Source organism: Capsicum annuum, chromosome 9 (genome assembly GCF_002878395.1).
Source record: "Capsicum annuum cultivar UCD-10X-F1 chromosome 9, UCD10Xv1.1, whole genome shotgun sequence".
Lineage (NCBI taxonomy): Eukaryota > Viridiplantae > Streptophyta > Magnoliopsida > Solanales > Solanaceae > Capsicum > Capsicum annuum.
Genome location: NC_061119.1, coordinates 76179079 through 76187814, shown reverse-complemented (window position 1 = coordinate 76187814; position 8736 = coordinate 76179079). Strand labels below are relative to the sequence as shown.

The following is an 8736-nucleotide window of genomic DNA, read 5'->3' as shown; positions in this document are numbered from 1 at the left end:
TGGAGTAAGTCCAAAATTAAAATAGTTTCATACTTGGCGTCCATATACAGACACTATAGGAACATTTTTTTTGACACTCATGTAACTGAACTCGGAATGAGATTCCAAACGCCTACGTACCTCAATGAAGAGGATCAAGTCACATTGTAGTTTTGGGTGAGTGTTTTTTTTTTTTTGTGTATCCTTACTTTTGCCTAGGCCGCCTCTTTCAAGGTTTTTAACCTAGCGGACTTTCATTTTTTTTTTTGATCCATACACAGTTTATACTCTTGTAGGCCAGGAGCGGACATGCAGTTTATACTCGTGCCTTAAGGAGTGTACGTGCAGTTTATACTCGTGCCTTGAGGAGTGTACATGCAGTTTATACTCATGCCTTAAAGAGTGTACATACAATTTATACTCGTGCCTTAAGGAGTGCCATCTCCCTTCAAGGATAGTGCTTCTTCAAGAACTTGGCATTGATGTGGTCAATCCTCACGCCATCTGCATCAACAAGCTTGTAAGCACCATTTGAATATGCCTCTTGTACAACATATGGTCCATCCCACTTCGAGGTGAATTTGCCCCCAGATTTATGAGAAGTAATAATGGGCCTTCTTACTGCAAGAACTTGATCTCCAAATTGGAAGCACCTCAAGCGAACCCTTTTGTTGAAAGAACGAGATAGCTGGGATTGATAAAATTTAAGATTTTGGTGAGCCTTCAGCCTCTTCTCATCAAGAGCTTCTAACTCCGCAAGATGCAACTTAGCATTTTCTTCATCGGTGAGCCCTTCTTGAATAGCCAGTCTCAAAGAAGGTATTTGACGCTCAAGTGGCAGGACTGCTTCAACTCCACAAGCAAGTGAGTATGGGGTTGCTTGTGTTGGTGTATGGTAAGTTGTCCTATACGCCCATAAAGCTTTTTCCATTTGCTCATGCCAGTCTCGTTTGGATTTGGAGACGACTTTCTTCAACAAGTTGCATAAAGTCTTATTGAAGGCTTCAGCTAGACCATTGGCGGGAACATGATACATTGAAGACTTGTGCTGCTTGAAGCCAAAGAGGTCACAAATATTGTTCATCAACTTGTTATCAAACGACTTGCCATTGTCAGTTATTATATATTGAGGGATTCCAAAGCGGTAGACGATATTCACTCGGATGAAGTTCGCAATATTTTCTTTCTTTACTTCCTTAAGAGCAACAGCTTCGGCCTATTTTGAGAAGTAATCTGTCGCAGTCAAGATGTATAAATATCCACCAGAAGACTTTGGTAGTGGACCAACAACATCCATTCCCCAAGCATTGAATGACCAAGATGCTACAGTTGGATGTAACACCTCTGGAGGTTGATGTATGAAATTTGCATAAAATTGGTAAGCTTTGCATCTTCTCGCATAGTTCAAGAAATCTTTCACCATCATTGGCCAATATCCCATCCTTTTAATGTGAAAATGGAGTTTCGATCCAAACTGATGTGATCCATAAACTCCCGAGTGTGCTTTTTGCAAAGCTTGAATTGCTTCTTTCTCTCCCAAACACCGTAAGAGTACTCCTTCAAATGATCTTCTGTACAGTGTGTATTTTTAGTAAAGGAAGTGAGGTGCACGATGACGAATGTCGTTCTTTCTCCTTAGATCTTCTGGAAGTATCCCATAACATAAGTAATTAATAATAAGTTGTCGCCAATCTTCTTTTACAACTTCAGACACGACAACGAGGTATTCAACCTTCTTTTCCACATCTTCATCTGATGACGGTACTACCCATTCTTAGCGAACAATAACTTGGGTCTGATTTGGAAGAGTTAGGGTTGAGGCCAGAACAGCTAGGGCATCAGCTTGCTTATTTTCTCTCCTTGACACATGTTGGAGGTTTACTCCTCCAAGCCACCCCATCAACTTCTATGCATAATCATGGTATAGTTGCAGCTCAGACTTTCTAACTTCATAGCTTCCCAAAAGCTGTTTGATCACCAATTAGGAGTCACCAAAGACTTGTAATTACAGTTGTTTGATGTCCATTGCCATTTCGAGTCCAAGGATTAAAGCTTGATATTCAGCAACATTATTAGAGCAATGATTTATTATGGTAAAGGAGTATGGGATGACCTCTTCTTGTGGAGTGATGAATACCACCCCGACACCAGCTCTATCTCGATGTGTGGCACCATCAAAGTACATCTTCCATGGGGGTCTAGCTTTAATGACCATTGCATCTTCATTAGGAAGTTCATCACTAAGTTCTCAATCATCAGGTATCGGGTGGTCTGCTAAGAAGTCAGCCAATGTTTGTCCCTTTATGGCCTTTTGGGGAATATGCACAATCCTAAACTGTTGAAATTGAAGATACCATCTTGCAAGTCGGTCACTAAGGACAGGTTTTGACATTTCAAACTTGATGGGATTTGCCCTAGACACGAGACGAACCACATGAGCTTGAAAGTAGTGTTTTATCTTTTGAATTGAGAAGGCCAATGCCAAACATAACTTTTCAATTAGAGAATACTTTAGCTCATTTGGTGTCATCATTCTGCTCAGATAGTAAAGAGAGCTTTCTTTACCTTCACTATTTTCTTGAGCCAGTAGTGCTCCAACTGACCTTTCTTGTGCCGCGACGTAGAGTATCAACGGCTTTCCAGGTATGGATCCCACAAGAACTAGAGGTTTTATTAAGTACAAATTGATACTCTCAAAGGAATTACTACAAGCTTGGTCCCATTCTAAGGGAGTGTCCTTCTTCATAAGACGACTAAATAGTTGACATTTTCCAGCCAGGTTTGAGATGAACCTCCTTAAATATGCTAGACTTCCTTGTAGGGTTTTTAACTCATGAATATCCCGAGGCTCGAGCATCTTCAAAATTGCATCAATCTTAGTTTGATCAATTTCAATTCCTCGGTGTCGCACAATAAAGCTAAGAAATTTTCCTGAAGTAACTCTAAAGGCACATTTCAATAGATTCATCCTAAGTTGATATCATCGAAGTAACTCGAATACCATTCTTAGGTCTTTTAAGTGGTCGTCTCTCTTTCTTGACTTCACCACCAGATCATCCACATAGCATTCAACATTTTATGGAGTAGGCTATCAAAGATGTTCTGCATAGCCCTTTGATAAGTGGCTCCAACGTTCTTCAAACCAAAATGCATCACCTTGTAGCAATAAATACCTTTAGGCATACCAAATGCAGTGAGTTCTTCATCCTTTGGCGCCATAAGGATTTGATTGTAGCTGGATGAACCATTCATGAAGGACATTGCCTCATAACCAGTGGTTGCATTAATTATTAACTTCGGTATGGGGATTGGAAAATCATCCTTAGGGCATGCATTGTTGAGATCTCAAAAGTCGACACAAACTCGAATTTGGCTATTCTTCTTCCGTACTGAAACAATACTTGAAATCCACATCGGATATTTGACTTCACGAATAAAGCCAGCTTCAATAAGTTTGTTAACTTCATTTTCGATCAGTGGAACCAACTCCGGCCTAAAACATCTTTGGGCTTGCTTAACAGGACGGGCACTATTCTTAACTGCCAACTGATGGACCACTACTTTTGGATCTAAACCAGGCATTTCCTTATAGCTCCAAGCGAAGACATCTATATATTCTTTGGTATGTCCATATAAACGACTTTCTCCCCTACTTCTAGAAACGCACTCACGTAAGTTGGTCTTGGTTCTTTACCAATTCCAAGATTAACTTCCTTTAAGGGATCTATTGTGGCCTTTACTCCTTCTTTAAGTTGCGATGGAGCATCTCCAGCATCTTTCTCCTCTTAAGGATTATCGTCATTGATGAATATATGATAACACCAGAAGATATCTTCTATCTCTTCATCAATCTTTATTTGAGACAAGACATCTTTCTCGTTTTGGGTCGTAACATGATATGTGGAGCCAACACTCTCTTTATCTTCTTTGAGTTGCTTAGTATAAACCACAATATGCGTCTTTGATTTTAATACCTCGTTGCATGAAACTATCAGTTTTGTCTGTCGCTTCATTCTAGAAGGAATCAAACTTTGGAAATCCTTCTGGATTTTAAATAAAGAGTGCAACATCATGCTTTGATGACTTCTTTGATGTTTGTTATTTTTCTTCTTATTTATAGAACCCAACCTTTCGAACACAGAAGTTCTTGCGGTTGATTCTCCAAGTCGATCAAATACGGAGGGTCTTTTGTTAGCGGCAGTAGATTCTTCTTCCACGGTGATGTAATTATTGACTGCCCTTCTTATGGAGATGCGAATTGGAGGTGGCTGCATGTATCCTAGTCCTTCATGTTCTTGCCTGGTGTTATCTTTCGATGGAAGTTTGCCCAACCTTGATGGCTCATTAGGATTGTATCCAGCCTTTACAAATAGCTTGTATACATTTGGATCAAAGCCATCTTTTATACACTTCGTAGGGAGTGCCATATCTGGTGGAAGATTTTGAGCCACAGATTTCCTAAGTGGCCTTGAGGATGGATTTATTGCGTCAATCTTCCTGGCAGGTAAAGTTAGCCCCTTTAGCACATTATCTTGGGATCAGGTGAGTGATCTTCCTCTTTCTTTACCTTTGGCACGTAGCGAAGAACAGGAGCTGCCTTTTTTTTTTGTAGGAGTGACGCTTTCTTTATTTGAAGTGAAGAAGGGTTTCCTGTTGGCAAATTTTTTGATAGTCACCACGACCTTCTTAGATACAAGATCGTCACACTTGTTCTTAGTGACATCTTCAATCCTTTTCTCATCTATAATATAATTCTTTAAGTAGAATTTTACATCGGCAAAATGTGACTCAGCTTCAGTGACTGGCTTGTTATCGGTGACTATCATTCTTTCCACTTCATTTTTGAGGTACTTCAAGCATTGGTAGTAAGAGAATGAGATAATTTTATTCCCATACACCCAAGGCCTACCAAACAATACATTGTATGAAGTTTTGGTATTGATCACATGCATCAATGGGTTTGATTGAAAATCATCCATACTAATCCCAACTTGATACATCCCATGGCCCTTTGGTCCCCTTGGTTGAGGCCTTCGATCATTATACGACTTTTTTCCAGTTCGCTAGTAGCGATGCCAAGCTCTTTCATCGTACGGATAGGAAGGATATTGACTTCAGATCCTTCATCTATCAAGATTCTTTTAATCTTCTTTCCTAGAATTTAACCCACCATGTATAAGGGATGGTTATGTAGGGTCTCACCAAGCAGAAGATCGTTATTTGTGAATGTGATTTTTTTATCACACACATGTGCTTCTTCTCCAAGAGTTTCAGCCAACCTTTTGGAAGATGAAGGAACTTCTATAGGTAGATTCTCACCCTTTGCCCCCTCTTTGGCGGTATTCAAACAAGATGCTTCAAGGTTGACTTGGGCAGTCTTATTGCAGAACCAACTCGATAAGAATTCCTCTAAAGTTACCGAATGCCAAGGTTTCTGACAGTGAAGCTCCATCACCTTTGTTCTTTTTGGAAGTGTAACCAACTTCTGTTTCCTTAGTTTCTTCACCACTTTCCTTTCGGTTGGTTGCTCGTATGTATCTTTTCACAGACTCATATTCTTGCATTTGCGTCTAGTCACTAGATTCCAACCTTCATCATCGTCTTCATCAATCAAAGATCTATCAGGCTTTAATATCTCCTCATTATGATCCTTGACATAAATTTTAACCGGGTTGAGCGAGCCAAAAGTGATAGAAATTTGATGAGAAATGGTTGTCTCATTGTCGAAGAAGATTTTCTTCTCTTTTTCCAGTTGCATAACTTTATCTTTAACGACAAAGCATTTCTCCAGAGGGTGACTTATGAGCCTATGATATTTGCAATAATTAGGGTCATTGGTCCTTCCGGCTTCGTTAGGATGATTTATCTCTGGGAGTTCGATGAGCTTATGATGAAGGAGTTCATCGAAAATCTCAGCAACATCAGAATCAAGGAAGGGAGATTCCTTTCTTGCATCTCCTTTAACGTTTTCTGATTTGGACGTGCTCCATAAGTCGTCTTTACACTTTGCTTCTTGCTCACCTTTGTGGTGACTTTCACTGGAGATACACCAATATTCATGGATTTTTTGTTATCATTTTTGGGGACAAACTTACCCCATCTCTTAGGTTCTTGCTTATCCTTTCCCCTTCGAGGGTCATGGATAAGCGCTCCTTTCTTTCCAGCAGAAGACATGCTCAATTCCATATCGTGAGCACGAGTAGCTAACTCTTTAAAGGATTTTAGCTTAATGCCTTACAAGATGTAGAGAAGCCCTCAGTGCATTCCTTGGATGCACATCTCTATTACAGAAGCTTCGCTGAGCCTATCTTTACAGTTTAGGCTAGCATTTCTCCATCGATTGATGAAGTCAATGACTGGTTCGTCCTTTCTTTGTCGAGTATTTGTGAGCTCTACCATGCTCACTGTACGCCTTGTGCTATAAAAGCGATTTAGGAACTCATGTTCCAATTGCTCCCAACTATCGATGGAATTAGGCACAAGGTCCGAATACCAATCAAAGGCATTTCACTTTAGGGAACGAACAAACTGTTTGACAAGATAGTCACCGTAAGTTCCAACATTATTACATGTCTCGATAAAGTGTGCGACATGTTGTTTCGAATTACCTTTGCCCTCAAATTATTAAAATTTGGGGGGTTGATAGCCGGTAGGCATTTTGAGGCTATCTATTCTTGCAGTGTAAGGCTTGGCATATGCAAGGGAGGGCTTGGTGACAACATCATACTTTTCTTTGAGGGCCCCTTCAATAAATTCCCTCAATTTCCCAATTAGGATCATTCCCTCAGCAGAAACTTGCACCTCTTTAGTCGATGGTGTTTGTTTCACAGGGTTTTCAGCAGTTGATTGAGAATTGACCTTCTTGGAAGTCATTTCATTGTTCTTAAACTTTAAAGTATAAAAAGTTGAAATGAGAGGTAGAGATTGTCCCACTGAGCGTACCGAAATTTGTTAGACAGTAAAATTCTCGAGTGCAAAAAATAAATAATCAAGACAAGAAAAATACTACCACAATCGATTTTATTGATTTCAATGCGAGTGTTACAATCTCTATGAATCCTCTGATTCTCCTTTTCAAATATAAATTCAAGGACTTAAAGCTTAGTCTTGAATTTGAATTTGATTTGATGGACTTGAGGGACTTGATCTTGACTTGTGCTTGAATTCAAGAGCTTTTGAGCTTGTTCTTGAATATTTGAACTTTGATGAACTTGATTTGAATGCTTGAGCTTTTTAGAGAAATTGCGGCGTTTGATCCACGAGCTTTTTCTTGCTACTTGTTAGAGTTCTGGGAGTCTGGGGTCTTCTTTCTGAATTATGAGCCCCTATTTATAGTTGTAGGAAAGGAAGAGTCATGATGATATGAACTTTCTTTGACCAATCAGATTTAAGTGATGTGGCGCCTTTTATGGGCTTTTATTTCATGGGCCTGCTACATCAGTTTGACATGCGGTACGGTCTTATAGGCTCCTTCACTTGACTTGGCATGCCACGTCATTTGACACGTGGCGCTTATTTGGGCCTCTAAAATATGACAATATCTTGGGCTTAGTAAAGTGGACTCATCATTTGTAGCCCAAATTAATGGACTAAACCAATAAATATTGGGCCTTATTTAAATCCATACTTATTTGGACTTAAATAATATATCTGCAATATTTATTTGGGACGAATATATTTTGAATTTAATATAATCCAAATTTTGTACGGATTTAAATTTAGTAAAATTACATCGCCCACAGGGTAATCTAATAATACTTTCTCCGGTCCATTTTTGTTGTCTTGCTTATTAAAATATTTGATCTAAAATAATTGTTATTTTTTAAAAATTAAGATATAATTGATTATTTGTCTCCACCTTTAGCTTACTCAATAAATGTGGAGCGAGATTTAATGAGGTGAAGAATATAGATAATATCAAATTAAGATCAAAGAATAAATAAGAATAATTTAATCAAATTATCCTTTTAATTAATTTTTTTAAGAGACATGTAAAAAAAGATATAAAGTAAAATGAATTGGATGGGGATACTTAATCTTTTATTTATTATTTTCTTAATTCACAAGAAAAGAAATCAAAAACAGTTAAAGTGGGATGGAGGGAGTAGTCCACGACTACCAAATTTTTTGTTAAAAAAATAGAATTAGGTAAGAACTTTTCCACTAATTCGTTGCTAAATTTCTTGCAGATGACATGATATTTTGATGATTCACTACTGAATAGAATTAACAATAAATTTTGTTGTTTAGTTGTAGAATTTGTCTGCTAAGTTTTGATTTTGTTGTGGCGATATCCCTATATTATATGGAGATGAAACTTGGAACAAGTAATAATTCTTTATGGAGATGAAACTTGGAACAAGTAATAATTCTTTTAGGTTTAAAGATAGCTATTATTTACTTTTTTCGTTTCAAAATAGTTGACATTTTTTTGAAAAATATTTGTTTCAATTTATTTGTCTATTTTATGAAATCAAAAGAATTTTATTATATTTTTTCAATACTACCTTTATCTCTAAATAACTACACAAAATGTATATACTCAAATTTATATTTTCAAAGCATAATTAATACTCTCTCTGTTTCAAATTACTGGATATACTCTCTATAATTGTTTGTTTCAAATTACTTGTTTAGACTGTTTTTTTTCCCACTTTTATCTCTATTAAGTACTCCTATCACACTTTTTAAAAACTTGAAAAATAGGATTGTTGAATTTCAAAGTCATTAAATGTAAATGACCCCTCTATTCCTTTT

General features: G+C 37.7%; 1 pseudogene; it reads right to left on the bottom strand.

Annotated features, from left to right (window-relative positions):
* Window positions 1-6153, bottom strand: part of LOC107841443 — a 17594-nt pseudogene extending 11441 nt beyond the window's left edge.
* Between the last annotated feature and the right edge of the window lie 2583 nt (window positions 6154-8736).